At 39.5% G+C, this 7709-nt stretch overlaps 2 long non-coding RNA genes across 5 annotated transcripts in view; one reads left to right on the top strand and one right to left on the bottom strand.

The window, feature by feature from the left end:
- The window catches only part of LOC108445772, a 121137-nt gene that overhangs the window by 100470 nt on the left and 12958 nt on the right, over positions 1 to 7709 (bottom strand). The window lies entirely within an intron of this gene.
- On the top strand, positions 7 to 4211 carry LOC108445773. The gene is made up of 2 exons (XR_001860748.1): positions 7 to 1288; positions 2458 to 4211. It is a non-coding gene; the product is annotated as an uncharacterized LOC108445773 (long non-coding RNA).

The following is a 7709-nucleotide window of genomic DNA, read 5'->3' on the forward strand; positions in this document are numbered from 1 at the left end:
GGGGGCGGCGATGGGGACGGCGCCGCCGGGAGGGGACCCGGCAGAGAGGCAGCGATGGGAGGAAAGGCGCTGCGCTGGAATGTAAATGCACCCACGCTATGGCAATATGCTTGACAGGGCAGTGCGGCTAATGAAGCTTTTAATTGGGGGAGGTGGGGGTGTGTGTGGGGGGGTGGTTTCTACGGAAATATCTCCCGGGATTAAAACGGAGAGAAGAGGCTCCTCTCTGCATTCACACACCTACACCGCTCTGCGTAAACACAGCAGTCCTCAAGGACCACGAACTACAGCACACACACACACACACACACACACACAAAACCAACCTTTTTTTACCGAGCTGAAAATGGCTATTTGAAAAAGTAAATACTGTATGTGACAGAAAAACTTTGTGATTTTGTTTTCTCATGCCCTTACTTCCAAACCAGCTGCACAGCCAAGCTCAGGCTGCTTGGCCCTTATAACTCTCTTGGCACCGAGTCAAAAGCTGATAAGCATTTGGGCGAGACAGCTCAACTGCTGTGCTGGAAGAAAAACAGCTGCCATGATTGCTGTTTGATTGAGAGCGCTCGCACACACTCACAAAAAACATACCAGGCTGCAAGGATGGGCCACAAATGCCTGAGGATTCAGCTTCGGAAGATCAACATACACTTCCTTAAAAAAAAAGAAAAATTATATAGTTTCGCCTCCATACACCCTCCCCTTCTTTAAAGAAAACGTGCTGCGTCGACTTGCTTTTCTTCTTCCCATCCCCCCTCCATAACCTCAAGCAAACTCAAGGAATTGTGCCAAAAGTCCCGTTGCTAGTTACCAAGTGCATTTTTTTAAACGTCCCTTTGATACTTTCCCTTCTGCTTGCCATGGAATATGCAAGTAAGATAATCTTTCCATTACTTACAAGAAGTAATTAAAAAAGAACTTCTAGCTCAGCGCTCCTTTCCCTCTTTCTCTCTAAAGGGGCAAGAGGAGGGAAGCAAGGGGGAGAAGGATGTTTTTTCTCTTTGCCGAGTCCAACATTTGGCTTTTTCCATTTGTGGCAGATCACTGTAACGCTATTGTAAAACAACTTCCTGCCCCTTTTGGCTCGCGTTCCAGAAGCTGCTAGGCTAAGTTCATAGCACAAACTTTTTTCCCCCTTGCCGAAGAAGAGAGACAAAAAAAATTCCTGCAAATTATTTTCCCCCTTTCTGGCTAATGGACTCACAAAGTGAATTTATTGCAGCTCTTTAAGAATGTTACACAAGAGACGTCGGTATCCCAGCTGGATAATTCATAAGCTGAAAAGGTGGGGTCATTATAAATATATGTCTGTGTGTGTCTGTGTGTGTCTGCATTTTAATTCTGTCATTCTGAATTGTAAGTCTCAGTACCATCAGGTGGATAATGAGCTAAGCTGCTTCATCTGCCGTACTAATTTGTATATCTATCATAGCACAGATCATTGGCTCAGTGCATACAGCCTCCTACTTTCCAATTGCTTTTGTGCTCTAAGGTGACCTGCATCTCTCTCGTCTCCCTCCTCTCCTCTAAATGCTCAGCCTCATGAAAATACCCACTGGAAGGTCCTAAACCCTTCCTGCTAGAAACGGAAGACATTGTAGTCTCTCTGCTATAAGCCAAAAAGGAAAACTAAGGCCTCCACAAGTTGCTCTCTCACGGTCTCTCCCTCCCTCCCTCCCTCCCTCTCCCTCTGTTTCTCTCATAGCAACAGCATTTCTTGGTGCGCCTGCTTTGGCATACATCAGCATTTCCACCGTCCAAGTGTCCTTTTGCGTCACATCTCGCCATTTCACTCAGCCAATGAAATCTCCTTCTTGCAATAAAAATATATAGACTTTTTCTGTTATTGGTATATTCAAAATTTTTTTTCATGTGCTTTCCTAACAAAAAACGTTGTCAAGCATTTGATTTGCCCTGCACTAGGGGGGGAGAGGATGGAGAGGGGGAGGAGACTGTACAGGATTCAACCTTGAAGAGTCTTCTTTGTGGAAAATATGTTACCGTAAGAAAAAAGGGATTACATAGTTACTTAAAGAAAGTCATAGTTGTCCCTCTCACTTATTATTGATTTTGCTTATGCTATCACTGCTTTCCTGATGTACTTTTAAAGCAGCTAGACAGCTTTGACTGATTTGAAAAGTCAATACCATGTGTGTCTAAGTTTGTAAAATATTCTTCAGGAAAAAGAATATATTCATTGATATTTTATTCCACTAAATATTGATCATGAGGTGATAGAAAAAACTGCAATGTAAAAAGAAAACCCTTAGATACTTGTTTCTATCCCATCCAAAGTGGCTGCTCTCCAATGCACTATCCCGCAAAATGGAGTGGAGGGTTTCAGTCAGAGGTTCTTTCACAGATGCATTTCCCTCTTCCATAACCTCACAAGTGCAGCATTTCAGTGACCAGCTGCAGCAAAGATGGTGACAAAGGCTCTGTTCTATGCCCCAGGTATCCTGGCTTGTGAGGCAGCCGTGGAGCTGCACACCCTGTGCCTGGCACGGCCAGCCTGCCCGGGCTGGAACAGCAGCATGGACATGGAGCCCAGCTCCGGCCTCAGGCCTGACACCGAGCGAGTTCTGCTCTCAAAATGCACCATATCAGCCAAGTCGAGAAGGCACAGGGTGGCACATGTGGCTTTCTTGGAGCTGCGTGGCCCAGCCATAGCTCCAATGACTCCTGCAGTGGCAAATTTAGGGAACCTCTGTTACCCATTTTGATCCAGCCTCAGATCTCCAGAAAATGCTCAACCACCAGCATTCTGAGGAGAATACACATTTCTTCTGTAAGCAAAATTTATGTTTTATGGCTTTGCCTTACCAACTTTTTTTTTTTTTTTAGTGGTGTGAAACCACAAAATGTTTCTAATATTTATTTTTAGGGAATTATAGTAAAAGCATACTAGAGATTATCAGGACACAGTTGACAAGATATTTAAACAGTAACTTTCCCACAAATATTTATTTCGGTAAAATGACACCTAGTAATTCTGACCTCTTCTAATAACTGGTCTCTATTGCATATAGACTGTGGATGCAGACGATGTGCATAAATTCTGGGTGGTTAAAAAGTAAAAGCAAGCAAAATTTCTGGATAACAGACTTAGCAGCAGACAGCCATCATATCCAGCTAAAACTCTTATCATTTTTGTTTTAAAATAATGGCATGACATTCCTGATAGTATTTATTTTAAGAGAACATGCACAGATGAAAATGTTAACCCTGCACAGAAAAAAAGAGATTACATGTGATAGTGCACTCAACGACTTTTAATGCCAATGAAATATAAAAGACAGACCTATTTTTTAGGGGAGGATCGGACTTAAGTAGACTAATTGCTTAGTTCAGAGTGTTCTACTTGTATTTAATCAGCTTTCTGACTGACTTTCCCCTTTGTTTCTCAGACATGATTTTTAGCTCCTCATTTATTTTTATACTTTCTATATAAAATACAGATCTTCCTGTTCTTTATTCTCCATACCTGCCCCTTCCTTTCCCATTTTTTCTTAATGTGAAAACAGCTGAAGTTCATCCCTTCTTTTGCCTGCTCCTAATGGGGATAATTCTGGTGCATTTGGAGGGTTAAAAGTGCCTTTCCTTTACACAATTATGACTTGTATTCATCACTCAAAGCTACCCTTAGTCAAGGAGATACATAGATGCATTCTGTCTGTCACCACAGTTGTGAAGTAAGATTGAAAGTTGTCTAACTTTAGGTTACCGCAGTACTAAAAAATTACAGATTCAGGAAAGAGGAAAACAATTACCTCAAGTCCAACTTGTAAGCTTCGCTTAACAGAAATGAAATTCCAAAGAGAGAGGTGGAAGAATTATTTTAAGATTCATCATGCCTGAATAAATTCAAATTATGCAAATAGTGTTAAGCAAGTATTTTCACACCACAGTTTATACAATTACAGAATTTTATAACTCCTTTCTTTTCCTTTATCACAAGTTCTGTCTATTGGAAACTCACTATAAATACTCCTACTGAACACTAATTCATTTGCTTGTATTTTAACTCAGAGCAGCATCTCTCGTTCTTTCCTCTCAGTTTGGTATGATAGAGACATCCACACTGAGGTCACCTCTAAACAGATCATGATTTTTTGCTCTCCAGATAATACAGCTCATTTGCAATACAGGGTGGTTTGTAATCTAACAGCCTTCAGAAATATTTAATAAAAGATGATCAGGTGCATGGATAGGGTTTGTTTGTTTTTTAATAATCCAATTAAACATATTTGGTGGGTTTTTTTCTTTTTTTAGGATTAAGTTATCCAGAAAAGTGTAAATTCCCTCTTTTTTATTTTATTGTATCATTAAAATAATTCCAATGCAGGTTATAAAAAAACATCACCAAGAATAACTTTACTTAACATTTAGACAGTTTTTCTTCTTAAAGGCACTCTCTAGGAATTAAAAATAAAAATAATTAAAATCTATCTAGAAAAGCAAAGCAGTCTAGTGCACCATTCCCTGAAAGGACCAGTCTGGGGATTACAGGGGTGCACACTTCAGAGAAAGGACAGCAATTACACATTGTGCCATTGTGCAGGTCACTTAGGAAAGTTCTATTTACTGCTGGATAACTTGCATTCTTTCCAATGGATCGGTGGCCTATTAAATTACGGGGGAAAAACACTGAAATACCAAACAGACAATTCTGAAATGATCTAAACTGTAAAAGCAAGCTGAATGAGGATGTATTTCTACACCCTTCCCTTCAAAACATAACGAAGCATTTTGCAAAAACACTTCCTCCAGTACACTGTACTTTAACAATAGTGTTGTACAGAAAACTTGGCATTAAACTGGTATCAGCATAAGTGAAACTGTGGCACTAGGACAAGTTTATTTTTTAATTTAATTTTTTTTTCTTCAAGAAAGGAGGCATTAAAGGGGGTGGTTGCATTAGCAGGTTTTTAAGGGTGCTACCGACCCAATTTTGTTTATCTTCCAACTTTTTTCCCCCGTTTTTTACTGTATTCCTGCCTCGGGACGGCCGGCCCCACTCCCTCCTTCCCGCTCCCCCGGCGCAGGTGAGCGGCGGCCCCTTGGCAGCCCTTTGGCAGCCCTGCATGCAGAGCCTGCTCCCAGGCGGCATTCCCGGCAGCCTGGCTGTCCCGCTCGGAATGCTGTGGCCGGGCACTCCTGCTCTGCCTCGGAGCACCGCGTTCAAACAAGCGGGGGGGGGGCTTCAAACCCAGCCCTCCCTCTAGCTAATGGGCACCTCTGCTTAGAATCGGGTGCCTCGCAGAAAAAGGTGCTGGAGATTAAAAAAAAAAAGTAAAAAAAAAAAAAAAATCTAGAAAAAAAGGAGAGAAGAAAAAGAAAGGAAAAATAACACATAGGAAAAAAAAAAGAAAATGTTGGTTTTTAGAGAAGGATAAGCTGCAAAAAGTAAGCAAATATACATGATGAAATCTGTATTGAAAACTTACAATTTCTCAGGTCTAAAAAGGGCTTAAAATTCCTTTACATCATAAATTACTTAAAGGTTTTAAAACTAGTCAAGAGCTATCCAGTGACCAAATTTTCTGATATCAAGTATCTATTTTTTAATTATACCAGAGTGCAACAATCCTCAACAAAGTGAATTGCAATGCACACAAAAGTTACATACAGCACAAATTCCTTTGTGGATTTTGGTAGTGAAATGTTAGCAAAGATGAAAAATTTGCATAAACTGTAAGAAAATAAAAAGGGACTTCCATTGCAGTATCACTTTCATAGTATAGCTGCAATTACTTACTACACACAGAGACAATCCAAAATGGTTGTAGATACAGAATTCTGTTTGTGAGCTAAGTGTTAGTATCAGATCTACAGTTCAAGTTACCATTTCTTTTGAGCCCATTAAAGGTAAAATATATGGTACATAAGGTGCACCTTAGATTGGCTATATAAAGGATGACTGGAACCTCACATAATAACAGTATATTGGCACTGGTAATTTTAAATCCCTCTCCTTGAAAAAAAAAAAAACCCTCCTAACATGAATGATATTGACACATTACTGTTATAATCAAATATAATGGTAAGAAAATAATGAACCTACTGGAAGTATTCATGTGTTTATCCGGCCAGATAAATACAAGCTTCTACACTCTTGGTAATCAACTGCAGGTATAATATGTAGTTGTGGAAAAAGGACAGTACTTCATAGAATTTGTGTTCCATGAATGGTGTCATTTGAGTCTTTTGCCTTCCTGTCTGTCATGTCACATTTATTGGAGTTGTCACACATGCATTATTAAGTTTCATGGATTTCCAAGGGATGCCTAAAGTTATAAACTCATCTTTAACAGGATTCTGCTACGTTTCAGTTTTAGTGAACAAAATGTCCTGCACAGATGCAAAGGTGATATAACTAAAGGTCTCTTCTCTCCCTGTGGACAGAAATGGCTAGTTCCAAGTCTGGGGCTTGGGATGAGGCCATGCTTCTCCTGGGCTGACACTCCACACTGGTGTGTAAAACGGGTTTTAGAAAAGAGGGTCATTTTGGTGTTGCCAGCAAACGAGAAATTCAGTGCAAAAAATCTTTATTTTTTTTCCCCCTAATTTCCCACTTTGCTGTTTCAAAGACGAATCAGCATCTAAGCAGATTAAACGTGTGCCATAATTTAATAAAGGTGATTTTACTGAAGTTTATTACCAACACAAAAGCCCTTAAAAGGAAAAGACCAAATGAAGTTTTGGCTATGTTGTCTACACTAATAAAGTGCAGCATGAATACTAAAACTGGAATTTCAAAAAAAAAAAAGGGGGGGGGGGCGCAAAATTGTGAAAAGCTGCTTCCAGGCTTATTCAGTGAACTATGTTTTTCAGTTCATCCCAGGGGATGTCTGTGACTAATCCATGGAAATTTCAAGTTTCAAATTTAGCCGTTTTTTTCTTACGGCCTAAAAGCTTTTTGCTGAAGATTTTAGATGGCTGATCAAAGCACTGAAATATTAAAAGGTCAACTCTTATATATATATTCCCAGAAAAAGTTACCAACAGAAATATAATGCAATGAAATTTTTTTGGTTCACCAAAAATTTCAAGAAAACTGTACAGTTTTTTTTCTAATGCAAACAAGTCACTTAGTAAGAAAACTGTACAGGGGAAAAAACCAGACCTTGTGCCTCCTGGCAACGGGAGAATGTGACTGAGTTTGACGTGGAGAAGTCTCCCTGACTCAAGTAGAAATACAGCTGCTTTTCAAAAAATTTTGAAGCCAAATACCAAAATTAAAGTTGATGTCTGAAGCCCATATTACTTCCGTCATTTATCTGTAATAAAATTAAACAATTCCACCTTCCCCCACCAATCACTTCAATAAAATCACATACTCTGTCCCCTCTGTACATGTGTGCAGTATGGGACTTGTGGACACAGGTATGTATGTGTATGTATGCAGTTATAGTCTCCTGCTACCACAGCCCAGTAAGTGTGAATACTACTAGAATAAGACTCTAAATTAGTGTTGTTTATGTAATTCTTCTCAATAGAAATATTTTTATAATGCAGCCTAAAGATTACTAACAAAGGGTTATATTTGAATTACAACAGGAAAATCAATGGAAGGCACGGTTCATGACCGTTGTTTTTCTAGTTATATAAATAAATGCCACATTTAAAAAACCTTAACACAACTTAAATATAGAGTAAGAACTACATGAACGAAGTTGATCGTAACAGCACTACACCAGCAGGAA

Source organism: Corvus brachyrhynchos, unplaced genomic scaffold, assembly GCF_000691975.1.
Source record: "Corvus brachyrhynchos isolate BGI_N302 unplaced genomic scaffold, ASM69197v1 scaffold523, whole genome shotgun sequence".
Lineage (NCBI taxonomy): Eukaryota > Metazoa > Chordata > Aves > Passeriformes > Corvidae > Corvus > Corvus brachyrhynchos.